At 32.7% G+C, this 15,458-nt stretch overlaps 1 long non-coding RNA gene across 2 annotated transcripts; it reads left to right on the top strand.

The window, feature by feature from the left end:
* The first annotated feature begins 8,102 nt into the window (after positions 1 to 8,102).
* LOC110229474 lies at positions 8,103 to 9,970 on the top strand. Of its 2 annotated transcripts, none has more exons than XR_002332865.1 (2): positions 8,103 to 9,499; positions 9,767 to 9,970. It is a non-coding gene; the product is annotated as an uncharacterized LOC110229474 (long non-coding RNA). The 2 variants fall into 2 exon arrangements; XR_002332866.1 differs by having other exon boundaries at positions 8,103 to 9,662.
* Positions 9,971 to 15,458: the final 5,488 nt, after the last annotated feature.

Raw genomic sequence — 15,458 nt, 5'->3', positions numbered from 1 at the left:
ACTATACTATTATACTATTATACTATATTATTTCATATTTTTTCGAACAAAATTTACAATTTAATTCATAAAAAATATTAAATTCCGTGCTGTATAGCACGGGTCATGATCTAGTATACTACTCCCTCCGTTTTCGAATAGTTGTCGTTTTAGAGAATTTTTTTTGTTTTTAATTAGTTGTCGTTTTCAGTTTTCGATGCAAAATTTATTACTTTTTTATTTTTTATATTTATTTTTATTATACAACTTGATTTACTATTGGTTAAATTATGTTTAGGTAAATAATTAATGATATTTTTATATTGAAAAACTAACAACATTAATAGTTTCTTAATTTGTGTGCATATAGTTAAAACGACAACTATTCGAAAACGGAGGGAGTATTATTTGAGAAGTACATCAATAAATTGTAACATTGAGAAGTGTAAAAAATTAAATTATATCTTATTACAAACCTCTAATCATAAACATAATTAATCCACGTCACTAACATTACCCACTTCTTAATCATGCGGGTCAATGGGTCATCAAACGGGTTTTCAAAAATTACCTAAACAATATAATCAAATAATTTTGTAATTGATTAATTAGGAAAATTTCGTAAACAATAATAATGAATATTCATTTGAATAAAGTAAGTATCAAATGTTTACCTACACAATAACGCATCATAACTATCATTCATTATCAATCTACTTAACATTTTTTAAGTACATTTTAAGGAATCCAATCGGGTCGGGTATTTTTTTAATTTTGACCCGGAAATAATTTAATCGAATCTTTGCTAAGAGTTACCAAAAATGAATTAAAGCATTAATGAAAAGAATTTAATGAAAAAACCAAGAAAAAATCATTAATTAGAGTAACAAACTTAAAAGATATTCCTTAAACCAAATATTGTGTTTTCAAATATTTGAAATGTTAAATATTTACGAGTTTTATATGGTTATTTTTTGTTACTAAATTACAACATAAATTTTCTTATATAATGTAATTCATGTGTAATGTTTTTTGTTTTCTAATACGTTTTTTTTTTTTTTTTATGTATGGTTTAGTTTATACTTTTTAATATCCAAATTACTAAATTAATTTGTTTTTTCTCATAACATTTTTGAAGTACATATTTGCTCATCTAATCGGGTCGGATTTTCTTTTTCGACCCGAAATTTTTTCTATCGGTTCCTTTCTTAAATTTCTTAGATTGTAGTTTTTAATTAAGTAAACTAACAATACAAAATTTTTAATATATTCTAGTATCATAAATTCATAATTTCTATATTTACTGTAATATTTCTGTTTTCTCTTGCCAAATTACAATTAGTATAAATCAAATTTTCAAAAAAAAATGCTAACAAATCAGATTTTTGGTAACTAAATTTCCGTTACCAATGAACTTTAGAAGTACAAGAGTAGAAAGATGATACACTATTATGTTTCCACAGATCCCACTTTCACCTTAGCAACTTGGTTGGATAACACGGTTTAGGAATAGCAACAACGGGAATCGGTCCAACAACGATCTTGATCTGCGATGGTTTAGATAACTGGCCAAAGATTATTTTCCATTAATAATCTATGATTAATTTGATAATATCCAAACTTAATTCTAAACCTTGATTAAGAGTTTTTGGTATTTTCCTTTGATTAAATTACTAGATCATGACCCGTCTATACAGCACATGTTTTAATATTTTGTATGAATCAAATTGTATATTTTGTATGAAGAATTAAATAATAATATAGTATAATAGTATAGTATAAAAGGGAATATATCATAATGTTTTATTTTTATTACTATTTGGATATAATATTGTATATTTTATTTGACCATAGTTGTATATTTTGTTTGTAGAACTAAATAATAATATAGTAATAAATCATAAATCTATATTCTATATCATATTGGGTTATTTTATTATAGAAATTAAATGTTGTTTAATCTTAACTTGGTTGGTCTGCAAGCCAACTCAGAGGAAAGAAAGGACGGAACAGCCATTACATCAGTGACTTGATAATTAAGAAGGAGAAAATATTGTATTATATATAAAATATATTTAGCTGCATTAGAATTGTATTTTGGTTTATATGAGATTAACAATTTATTTATGGGAACTTTACTCAGATGTATAACATTTTATATGAAATTACCAGATACATACAGATCTTTTTTTTATTACTATCATATTTCGGGTATATTTTTTATACCCAGCGTGCCCCTGTTAAACGTTACAGGAAAAAACGTAATTACAAAGAATGTCACTGCCATGTCAGCAAAGCCGCGTCGCCACGTCAGAAATCGCTGACGTGTATTAATGAACTCGCCGTAAAGCGATACAGCGGCAGTGACGGCTGAGTTACGGTTAGTAGCGGCTGATTTATGGAAAATGACTGAGTTATGAGCAAACGGCTGACTTACGAGTATAACTCAGACATTAGTTACGGCTGAGTTAATGAAGTCGGTCTGAGTTATGAGAAAATGGCTGACTTTCGAGCATAACCCAGCCTAAGTTACGGCTGAGATTTCACCCGTTGGTTGATTTGTCAAAATTTTGGCTGAGTTATTGTTTCGACACGGCTGAGTTAACTTTTTCCGGTTGGCTGAGTTATCAAAGACGGCCTAGTTATGTGATGTCGTTACGGCTGATTTAGCCTCTAGTGTCATAAATCAGCCGTAATGAGCTGAGTTAATGGAAAACTCAGCCCAATTACGGCTGACTTAGTAGCAAAAGATTAATTACTAGAATAGCTTGCAATTACGGCCGACTTATCAAACGATACAGCTGAGTTAAAGATTTTCGGTTGAGTTACGACATTAAACGGCTGAATTTGGCTGCATTTTTTTCGATTTTTAATTACTGTAATAGTATGCATGTTGCGACTGAGTTAAAGTTTTGTTTGATGGCTGGTTTAATTCGGTTGATTAACATTTTCGTTTGGTGGCTTACTTGCCACTTCATCAATTAAAAAAATGACGTCGGATGCAACATTCCATGTCATCATCATCAAGGGAAATACGAAAGGTCTTTTCTACTACTCATCTTCTTCTTCATTGTGTCGATCTTCACCTGTGTTTTTTCACATCTCTGGAACTTAAATTTCACTCGACTCGTCATCGTCTTACTTCTTCATTTTCGTTCTTCCTTACCCCGATATGACTGATCCGGTTCCGGTAATGGTTGTTTTCGGTAATTGGGTAAAGAAACACAAATTTGTATTTAACACCGATGATAAAGGGTGTAGAGTTGTGCAGATAGATGCGGAAACAACGCATGACAAGCTTGTGAAGTTGGTGCTCGATGACTACGGATTGAATGAGTTGAGCCATCAGTTAAAGCTGAGCTACATGTTCTCGAAGAAGGCTATGAAAAATATGTCGCTTGATAGTCCACCAGTTTATGTCTCCAATGATCGACAGTTGCAATGTTTTCTAAGCCTACAGAAAATCAATCAACTACGTCTCTGTGTGAAATTTACGGTGAAAGAGTATATGGAAATTAGTCGGAAGGACGGATCGAGAGGAAGGATGAAACGGCCATCCAGTTCTGGCTCAAATTTAGAATCTAGATACGAAGTTCCCGATGGTGGATTTGAAGGTTTCTGTTATGATTATAGTGAAAATCAAGACGAAGAAGCAGGTGACCAAGAATCAGGTGACCAAGAAGCAGATGACGAAGAAAAAGATGATGAATTTTCAAGCCGATTTGATGTTTTTGACGACTCCGATGGTGCCTCATCTGATGATTATAACTTTACTGTATACGGCGATCCTCAGAATAAAGACGAAGATTCACCGTCTCTGCCTCCTAAGAAGAAACCTCAGAACATTGAAATGGCCGGATCGGCTGGGAACTCGAAGGCTTTAAGGTTGGAGTTGTCTTCGCTAAACCTCGCTGTAGGTCAACGATACCGGAGCAAAGAAGATTTGGTGTATCGACTCAAACATAATTGCATTGTGTCATTGCGAAGAAAAAAAAAATTGTATTGTGTTGGTTTTACGTGGGCTATATTGGGTTTTGTTTGCTCAGTTCTAACTGTATTTTGTCTAGTATCATGGTGTTTAAAAAATAAAAATATTGACTGAAAAACGAGAAGAAAATGTCTAAGAGTTCTTCCAACGATGATCTGATGTCGGCATCTTCAAAAATTGAAAAATTGGAACGTATACGGTTACAAAGATTGGGGGTTTTCAGTTGTCAGCTAAATTCAATCCTGTCGGGAAAGTTTTGATGTCTTGGAAGGTCTCAATTTATTTTCAGGTGTCTGACATCACAAAGAATAAAGAACTTGCCTTCAATATGTGGTCTAGATTTTAACCCGCGGTACATTGCGGGGCTATAATTTTTTTTGAAAAAATCAAAATGTAATTTATTTAATAGATTATCTTTATGTATAACCTATTGTTTTGTATTTAAAAAATATATATATATATATATATATATATCTAGTTATTATTTAGTGTAAAGTTACAATGTTTTAGGTAGCATCATCGGGACTATATATACTTAGAGATTGACCCACGGTGTACTGTGAGACGCGATATTTTCTAAACATTTATAATTTTCAAAACTTCATAATTATGTATTAATATATATATATATATATATATATATATATATATATATATATATGTATCATTTTTTAGATTTAACTCGTAGTACATGTGTAATTAGTATTGCAATTATATATTTAGGTGTCTAACAATTTTATTTAACTCATCTTATATCAGACTAATGTCAATTGTAGGATCCAATCATACCCCCTTTTCTCAAATTGTGGTAGTCATACTATTGGTGATCCTAACCCGTTCTACCATATGATTTGGGAGCTCTTATTATTTTATTTTATTTTAGTAAAACTAAAACACTAAAGAGATTTGTTATATTTAATCTAAAAATTATTTTGTTTGTAAATAATATATGATGTTAGCATAATAATAATAATTTATTTTTTGGAATTACATTTTAGATTCTATAATTATATTTGGATTATATATATTTTTTTTGTTGGTTTCGAGTATTGAATAGATACAAAAAAAAAAGAAATTACTATAATTATTATGATATTCAAATCCGAATATAATAAATAAATAAAAAATATAGTCAAACACAACAACATGATTCAATCAACTCCCACAGTTGAGATTGCAATAACAGATTTTACAATGTTAGTGGTTGAAACTTTTTTTAAAAAATCAGCTCTTACAATCTTGCAAATCAAAACTTGATCTTCTTAATTAGTATGTATTTATAATCTTTTTAGTAAGCTATGTGAGTTAACAGGGGTGTTATTATTTGATTAAAGGTTTTGTAAAAAATTACAATATATGCCATTACAAATCTTTAATCGTAACCATTTTAATTCCACGTCACTCACATTAACCAATTCATTAAAAAACGGGTCAATTGTTCATACGGGTTTAAAGATATTAAAGAGATTACCTAATATTTAGGAGGCCAATCACAAATCTAACAAACATGGATTTTGTTTAGATACAAATAATTTTTAATCATACAACGAAATTTAGTTTAGATTTTAAAATATTTTCTTGACTAAACTATACTAATTAATTATGATTAGTATATATGGAAGAAAAAACAAAATTGTATATATGTAAACTAATTAAATTTGATAATATATTAGTAGATATTTCCAGAAATGACAATCCAATTTAATGTAATTAAATAATAACGAATCATCATTTATTTTTAAATTTCAAAAATTCAAATGATAAGAAATCATCATTTTAAAATAAATATCTTTTATTTTAAAGATTTTGTCAAGATTTGCATCTTAAATTAAGAAAATATACCTTTAATCGATAGTATTAAAAAGATTATTCTAAAAAGATTGTAACATATGCTCGTGCATCAGTATTTGCAAGTCTTTGCTTAATGTCTTTAGCAATAGAGAAGAAAACTTCCTCAACGTTTAAGTTAGTCTTGGCACTCTGCAATTAGCAAGCTCTTCATTCATCAAAGTTAAACAAATGAAAAGTTAAATATATTATTTTATTAAATATATGTATTTTATATAAATTCAAAAATATAATATCAAATAAAAGTGACTAAATAATCTATTTAAGTTTAAATTAAGTAGCGAGAATTTAGGAAATTGGCAATTAATCTAATGTAGTTAAAGAAAGATAAGATTTAAGAGAAAATTAAGGAAATAAATCGTTTTGTTTTCAATTTAATTTTGTTAATATTAAGAATTTAAGACAATGGCATTAAAACAATTAAACAATCATAATTTTAAATCTTAATCAAATCTTCTAAATATCTATATTATTAAATGTGAAATATTATATGGATATTTTTATTTTATAATTGATGTTAAAATCTTTTAATTGTGTTTGGTTATATGGATAGTGGAGAATTAATAATAAAGTTGTTTAGATACATGATATACGTAATGATATTCTTTGTAAACAATATAGAAACAAATATTTTTCTCTAAAATGTACTTAAAAATGTATGTATAGTTTTAGAATATTATTTGTTAAAGAATTTTTTTTGGATTGTAATAGTTTCGAAAAATATATTACTGCATTTCGAAGTTGTTTAAAATGTTCTTTTGTACTTCAAAAGGGATCGTATCTTGATAAGTCTGTATTTTACTTGTTTTAAGCATTCATTTGTCATGGTTTTAGCATCATTTCATCACTGTTTCATACTAATTTTCATCATTTGTCTTCACTTTACATGTTTAGGATAGATTTGCATGCATGTTGCATATTTGAGTTGTTTTCAGGTGATTTGAAGTTGTTGGTGAGCAGACTTGGAGAAGCAGAGCTAAATCAGACAGCATCACTCATCTTACTCAGTCGAGTGTGATCAGGAGCAGAACGAGGAGCCACTCGACCACGGCGGTCGAGTAACTCAGCCCTACTTCATCAAATGACTCAACCACGCTCTTCATCAATATACTCGATCACGCACTCGACCGTGTTGGTCGAGTACTCTCAGCAACCATCCTCCCCAGACACTCGACCACAACCTCTGCATCAACACTCGACCAACCACTCGACCTCGTGGTCGAGCATCACCTTCTTCATCCACTCGACCAAACACTCGACCACGTTGGTCGAATACTCTCAGCAGTCTTCCTCACCAGTCACTCGATCACCACTTCCCACAGTCACTTGATTGCACCATCTAGAGACCACTCGAGTGACATGGTCGAGTAATAGGCAATAGAGGAGAAGCAGAAGTCACTCGGCCAAGTCACTCGACCACATGCTTCGGAGTCTTCTAAAATCCGCACTCAACCAGACATTTGAGCATAAGGAAGAGAAGATGATGAAGCAGACACTCGACCGCATTGTGACCAGAGCAAGAATCCGCAAAGACGCTAACTTTACTTGACCGCTCATACTCGATCACAGGGGTCGAGTACTTTCTTAAACCGTCTTAGTACTTTGTCATTTTGTGTATTAGGGCTTTCTAGTATTTTCTATAAATAGGTTGTTTCTCTTTGCCCAGAGGACCTAAGTTTTATTCAGCAGACAATTAGTGTTTTCTTCACATTTGTAATCCAGATTCCTCTTAATCTATTGAGTATTTGCTTTTGATTTCTTCTACAAAGTTGTTCATCTTGTTAAGATCTTGCTATTATGAAGTTTTTATGCATTTATGGGTTTATGTTGTTGGCTATGAAGTTTGAGTAGTGGTTAGGGTTCTTGAGGATGGGTTAGAGTAGTTTGGAATCCTTAATCTACTAGGTGGTTGAGTTTAATTGGTAGATCCCTTCTGGATTAGTTGTTCTTAATGCTGATTGCTTTATGATCAACTGGAATCTGAGCCCAGACATTTCCGCACCCAAAAGGTGTTCGATTAAATGTCTGAACCAGTAATTCCAGAGATTCGTGCGTCTGTACCAAGGTATTGGTTACAGAGAGCGTTTTGACTTTAACTTGTTGATTCGTAATGCTTGTTAGGTTAGCTCTCGTCAATGGTGATTGAGTCTGGGACTAGTTTAGCTTGAGGATCTCTGTTGCGGTAGCACTTTGATTTGGTGATTGAACTTTTTGTCTAGGGATAGTTTGAGCATGTTAACCACCTGTAGATTAAGGAGACTTCATTACTCGATTACCCCATCCTCGGGAATTTCTCTTCCAATTGATTTATTTGCTTACCTTGCTATTGATTGCTTGTTCTTGTTACATGTTGCTTAGTTATTGCATTTCTAGCCTGTTTCACTGAAAACACTCGACCACATCTTTAGCATATTAATAGAGACTTTTAACTGAACCAAAATACAAGTTAACCAATGTCTCAATCACAAAGTATTCAATTACAACAAAACACAAAGAACTAAATTCATTTAGCACAAAACACTAAAGCATAAAATTCATTTAGAACAGAACAGGGAGACTGATTCAAGACATTAAAGACATCATTCAAGCATTTGACAGCATGATGTCGACAGTTTTACTTAACAGCTACCAAGAATTTATCACAAACAAGACATTTAACAAGAAACTTAAAACTTTACCTAATGAATAGCTAAAGAGTTAAAGAAAGAAGAATTGCCTTGATTCGTTGGTGATAGCACTTGCATATTCTAATTATGTGATGTCGTTTCTCGCAGTTTCTCCAATGACCTCAACAAAAACAGAGATTCATATCAAATTCAAGATAAAAACTGAGCAAACTTAATCAAATTCATGTAGATAGAACCAAATATTTTTCATATTCGACATACATTTAAAAATAATTGTTTCAGCCTTGCGCAACAGAAGCAATATAACCAACAACTTAATAAATTTAAGAACAAATTAAGTTCCAACAATTTTAGGAATCGAAACTATGGATCAGGATCATGGGAACAAACAATTTATGCCATAAATCGTCTTCAATCATGGCTAATGTCGCTAAACCTAAGCATAATCATGTCCTACTCGTCTTCAAATTACTCTAATTCAACTAACAAAACCCCTAATTTTTCTAAAATCACAAAACTCTAATTTCTATAGCCTCAAACAAACACGAAATCGAAGCATGAGAAAGACATTTGTACCATGAGCAGCCGATTGATGAAGCAAATACACCGATTGGTGAAAGAAAGTCGCGGATCTGCTCAACCCGAGTCGCAGATTTGCTCAACCAAAGTGGCTGATCGTGCCTCGCGTCGGTGGAGATGATGATCACGGCGGATCGAGGACTCGGAGATCATTATTTCTCCTCTGTTTGCTTCCGATTTCAGTGATGTAATCGCCTTTTCCGTGAGAAATAGATAGAGAGAAAGGCGATGAATCGAGAGAGAGAGAAAGAAACACGGGCAAAGTTTTTTTAGATAATTGGGTGAGAGACGCTACTTTTTGAAGTATTTAAATTTTTCGGTGCTAGGCCATATAACCCAAGACATTGATAATAATTAGCCATCCTTTTTTCCGATTTTAGCCTTACTCGCCTCTCTCCTTTATTAAAACAATCGGTCCAACTTTTCTTTTCTGCAACATCTCGCCTCTTTCGTCTGTTTTCGAAGTTTCTTGAATTTAGTAAGATTTTTGGTCGATTTATGTTGTTTTTGTGCTTCTAGTCACCGGTGTTGGTTTTAAATCTTCTGTTTCTCCGTCATTTGCAACAAATCCTAACTATCTATACTTGTCGTTTTTTTCTTCCCAGATCCACTTAGTTCTTTACCTATTTTTTTAGATCCGGGTTAGATATTCACAAATCAGCATAGATCTATAATTTCATGTTTGCATGTTCATAATTTTTCTAGGTGGTCTAATAACTGATGAAAACCTTTTTTTTTTCTTTAGGAACATGTCGGATGTAGACCTTCCTGATAGATCTACAAACTATAGATGCATATCTCATGTTCATCTCTCTCTTTTCATTTTGTTCTAATTTATTCAACCGATAAAAAAACATCGTCTTGTTTATTATTCACACCACCATTGCTTATTCATCGGAAAAGATAACTTTTACGATACAAATAAGGATCTAAAACATTTTTTGGATCTTCACAAATAGATATACAAAGTATAGATGCAGATCTATGTATGTGTTTATCTGTATACAAATGTTAAAATCGTGTAAAATATTTATTGGATGTCCATGCCTGATAATAGAATTTTAAGATCAATTAATCCTAAAGCACTATCATGTCGTTGTAGTACTATAGGTGTCAATCCACTTTAGGAGTGATGCAAACAAATGAGATATGATCAGAAAGCACTAAGTCAAGCCAAGCAGAGATTGGTTGTTTCTCTAACAGTTCTAGTGATTGATGCAGAAACAGTAAAAAGTCACAGAAATGACTAATATACTCGATCACAAGGCTCACTGCCTGAAGGGAGGCTGTGATCGAGTAAACTGGTCCAAAAACAGACAATTATCAAATTCAATAGCTGTTAAAAGAGAAGGTGAATGCAGCAGATAAGTAAACAGATAAATCAATTGGATAAGAAACTCCTAAGGATGGGGTAATCGAATAGTGTGGACTCCATAATCAATTTCGATGGTTAACAATTCTCAATGAAGCTATCCCTAGACAACAGGTTCAACAACAGATTTATTCACTCCTGTGTAACAAATCCTCAAGCAAAGCTAGCCCAGACTAATTCCCATTAACGGAATCTAACTATGCAGGCAATAAGAATCGACTGTTAAAGTCAATAACCGCTCTAAACGGCCAATCCCTTGGGATAGAGACGATTATCACTGGAATTAGTAGGTCAAGCATTCCATCGAACACCTTTTGGGTGCGGGAATGCTTCTGATCGAATTCCAGTTGATCAGAAAGGAATAAGCAGTAAACACAACTAATCCAGAAGGGATTCAATAAAACTACACTTAAGCATCAGAATCGACTAAGGGTCTCACATCTACTTTATCCCATCCTCAGAAATCCTAGTCACTACTCAGACAACATGCTCAAAGACACAGAAACGATTGATGATTGCATAACTTCTAAGATTAAAGGAAATAAAAACAGAAATGAACAAGGAAACGAAAGCGAAATCTCAATAACTTAGAAGAAACGAAAATACAGAGTTTCAGAAGCAAAAACGGCTACTGAACGAAACTAGGTTGCGATTCTAAAACGTAATTGAAAAGAGAATGAAAAGTCGATGTCTCAGGGGAAACCCTTAGAGACTTACTTATAGCAAAAACGACAAGGATAAGTAAGTGGGCTTCGAGTCCGCTTAACAGGCCCATGGAACGTTGTGGTCGAGTATATGGGCTCAAAGTGGGCTTCATGGTCGAGCGTGAATCGAAACCCGCGATTGAGTGGTTCCTTCTCTCCTCTTCTCTTTCCTATGCTCAGGTTGTCTGGTTGAGTGCGGATTGATCAGAGGGTCGAGGTGGTGATCGAGTAGAATGGGTGGTGGCGTGGTCTGGACTGCTTCTTCTCTCTTGTGATCGAGTATGTGGGTAGACTGTCAGGACGGACTGCTTCTTTAACCTTGCGATCGAGTATAACAGTGAACTGGCAGGATGGACTGCTCCTCTTCCTCTGCGATCGAGTAGAACAGTCTGGCTGGACTGCCCTGTGATCGAGTATAAGGGTCCTGGTGGTCTGCTGAGCTGACTGCTTCCCTCTCTGCTACTGGTGATCGAGTATAAGGGTCCAAATTGGACTTTCAGCTCTGTTTTTCCTCTTTCTGAACACCAATAGCTCCGAAACACCTGAAACAACTCCAGAATGCAAAATGCATGCAAGACTAATGATAGACACACTTAAACATGCAAATTATGCGAAATGATGATGAATGCTATGAAAGATGAACGAAACTAGACTCAAAATGGTGATAAATGGATGTATAAAACATGCAAATTATAGACATATCAATGCCACATATCAATGCCACTAGGTTAGTAGTTTAAAAATTTCAAAATAAGTATTTATTGAGTGTCCATGCAATTACAATAGTTGTCTATATTCAAATTTGAGTTAGCTCGAGTTAAGATATGTTGCATTTATTAACAATCACTTTCCATTTAATTTGAACATTTAATTTGTGTTAGTATGTTCATTCGTTTATTCGTAAAGCCATATTCTCCTTCCCCACGCGCACGACGTAAACCCAGCCTGGTATTCTTGTAATTATTGTCAACTACAAGACTTATTCCAACTTTTTTTTCAATGTTGTCTCCGACGCTTCTCACTTATACCGATTTCCTAATTATTATAACAAATAACGTCTCTGCAAAAATTCACTCAAGTTTGTTTTCCCGTGTAATAGAGTTTCCCAAACCAACCAATTAAAGACACGTATAGGTGTCTAAATGATTTCTAAAAATCTAACTTTAGACACGAGTCCAATGTTTTCTTTTTTATTGTATTTAAATTTTAGACATTTTGGGTTTAGATCCCATACTTAAACCTCCCGATAATCATGCTCTTACACGCCATCTCAGAAATTGGGGAAAACGGTCTATTTCCCCACGCGAAGTATGTCATCATAACAGATAGAGCCCAAACTATGACCACGATTCAGATATCCCCAAAAAAATACTTCTCAATCTATATCTCTTTAAATCGATGGTTTTCATCTATTTCCCCATAAATCTTTGTTTAATCGGTTTACGAACCAAACCCGATGAAAAACCACTCAAACCGATTTCAAACCACTTGCATGTCTAATCTTTTTGATTTAGAGAGTTTTAAAAACGAACAAAAAAATGACAAAATTACATCCTCTTCCGATCCTTCGTCTTCTTCATTCTTCCCCTTCTCATTTCAGATTACACTTATTTAGAAAATTAGTGCATGTCTCTCTTTGATTGTTATGATGGGTTTCAAATTTATTTTGAATTTGCATTCAAATTTGACAATAACTAAAGAAGAGATATTTAACAAAGCACTAGATTTTAACCCGCGCTATACCGCAGGATGATTTATTTTTAAAGTTAGTATAAAAATATTTTGAAATTATATCTCTCTATAAAATATTTATTTATATTATAGTTTACAATTGTTATTAAGTAACGGAATACCACGAGTCCACGAGACAATTGTTAATAAACTGAGGATTTAACCCATATTAAACGGCATGCTAATGATATTTATAAATATTGATTCAAATTTGTCCGCCATATAAACCTGTTCTGAAATATAACCCGTTCCATAATTTCTTAATCCGTCCCCTGATTTGTTTTAGTTTAAAATTTAATGATTATTTATTATATATAAAAGTTTACAAATCATATCATTCTCTAAGACATTTATATTTTAATAAACTGAAGATTTAATCTGTATTAAAGCGGCATGTCAATGATATTTTAAAATTTTATAAATATTGATTCAAACTCGTCCACCATATAACTTTGTTCTGAAATATAACTTGTCCTGTAACTTCTTAACTTGTCCCGTGATTTGTTTTCTAAAAGTAGTAATTTTTAAAATTTAACGATTATTTATTATATATAAAAGTTTGCAAATTGTATCATTTTCTAAGATATTTAATTTTTATAGTTTACAATTGTTACTAAGTAACATTATAGATATAGAACTATTAATTCGGGGAGATTTAGATATTGAACTTTGTTTCAGGGGGAAATAGATATAGAACTGTGTTTTCGGGGATAAGTGGCTTTCGGTCATAGTTTGGGCTCTATCTGTTATGATGTCATACTTCTCGTGGGAAATTAAACCGTTTTCCCCATAAATTGTACATAGAAGTAGGAAGAGACGAAGTATGTGGTACCCGCAACAATTGGAAGAATACGACGCCAGATAAAATTCACTTCTATGTAATTAAAAATTAAATTATACTTGAAACTATAAATATTGAAATTCAATAGTACAAGTTGTTTGTAAAAAAAAATTCATAAACAAGTCTTTATGAACATCTTACAACGAAAAAACAATAAAAAAACAAAACAATTAAATCTTACCTAGCGTGAACAGTGATGGTTCCACAGACAACAGCTTGCTTTGCAAAAATAGAAAATATTGAGTGGCAAGGAGAGAAAGGTTCTGACATATCAGAGTAGGGTTCAAGTAGTAATTGTTGCAGATGGGGCAGGTAACAAGAGGGTACTTATGAAACAACACTGTTTGATGGAGATGGGTTGCAAGACACTCTCTGCAAAAGTAATGGTAACAATCTGTAGTCAAGCAGATTTTGTTCTGATTATACACACCACATAGAAGCTGGAAAAAAAGGAGGATTAGAGAATTAACAATCAAAACAAAGACATGAATATAATCGAATGGAGAAATCTACATACAATTCTGTAGATTGTGTACACAGCTCTTTCTGGTCGTCCTCTACCAAAACATTGACTTTATCTCCTCCTTCACTCAGATCATTAACTAGATTTTCTCTGTCCCAGTTGTACTGGGCAAGTAACAATAAAGCTGACCCGTTTTCAATGTTGGTATGTTCAGTAATTGAAAGTATCGATTCCCTAAGAGGGTCAAATTGATCCTAAGACAATGAAAGACCAAATCCAAAAATCAAACGATGAACAAATCAATAGATCCAGATACTACATACAAGAATTAAAATCATACCGGATCTTTCTTGAGCGCCATGTAAGAAGTTGATCGATGATTAGATAAGATGAGAGCACAAGACCTAGAAACGGATCGACACATGAATGAATCACAAAAGTTAGGTTAACGTAAATTGAGAGGTCGGAGATTATCAGGTGGATGGAAAAGAAACTTACCAGAGAATCGCCGACAATCAGGATCGGAAAATGCAGATGAGATCCGAGAGCCGATATCGGTGAAGGGCGCCAGCCCTAGAAACGAATCGAGACTAGCCAAAGAAACTTAATTGCTTATGAAACCCGACTTCACAAATATTAAGCGAAGCGCTTAATATTTGAGTAGCGAAGATATAAGTATCGGATCTCATCATAAGAGACAAAATAAAATTTAGTTCTTGGAGAACAAGAAAGAAGGTAACGAGTTTCTTGACATATCTCTGAGTTTTTTGAATTTTATTGTACAATAAATAATAAAATTTGAGTTTTTTGGATAACACGAAAAAGAAATACAACTACTATTTAATAAATTAAATATACTTTTAATCCTAACGTTCTTTTTCCTTTGTATTACTAATTATTGTTGTTGTCTGAACAAAAAAAAAATAGGAATCTTTTCGTTAGTATATTACTCTATCCGTTTCGTTTTAGTTGTCGTTTAAGGTTTTGTCACACAAATTAAGAAAATTATTAAATTTTCTGTTTTACCCTTTATTAATATATTCTATAAAAAATTTCATTGGCCAAAACATTAAAACAGTAGGGATAAAACTGGAATTTTCACCAAACATTTGCATTGAAAACCTAAAACGACAACTATTATGAAACAAAATTTAAATCCTAAAACGACAACTAAACCGAAACGGAGGGAGTAATACTTTTGTTTGTCTTCTCCCAAGAGGAAAAATATCATTTCCTAAGTCATTTTATAGTTCTCTTTAGTTTCCGAGGTCTAATAATAAAGCAAGTTTGAGGTGAATCAAACGACTCCATGCGTAACAGAGTTTA

Source organism: Arabidopsis lyrata (assembly GCF_000004255.2).
Source record: "Arabidopsis lyrata subsp. lyrata unplaced genomic scaffold ARALYscaffold_4, whole genome shotgun sequence".
Classification (NCBI taxonomy): domain Eukaryota; kingdom Viridiplantae; phylum Streptophyta; class Magnoliopsida; order Brassicales; family Brassicaceae; genus Arabidopsis; species Arabidopsis lyrata.
Note: the sequence above shows the minus strand (reverse complement) of the source record. Positions and strands in the feature narration are given on the sequence as shown.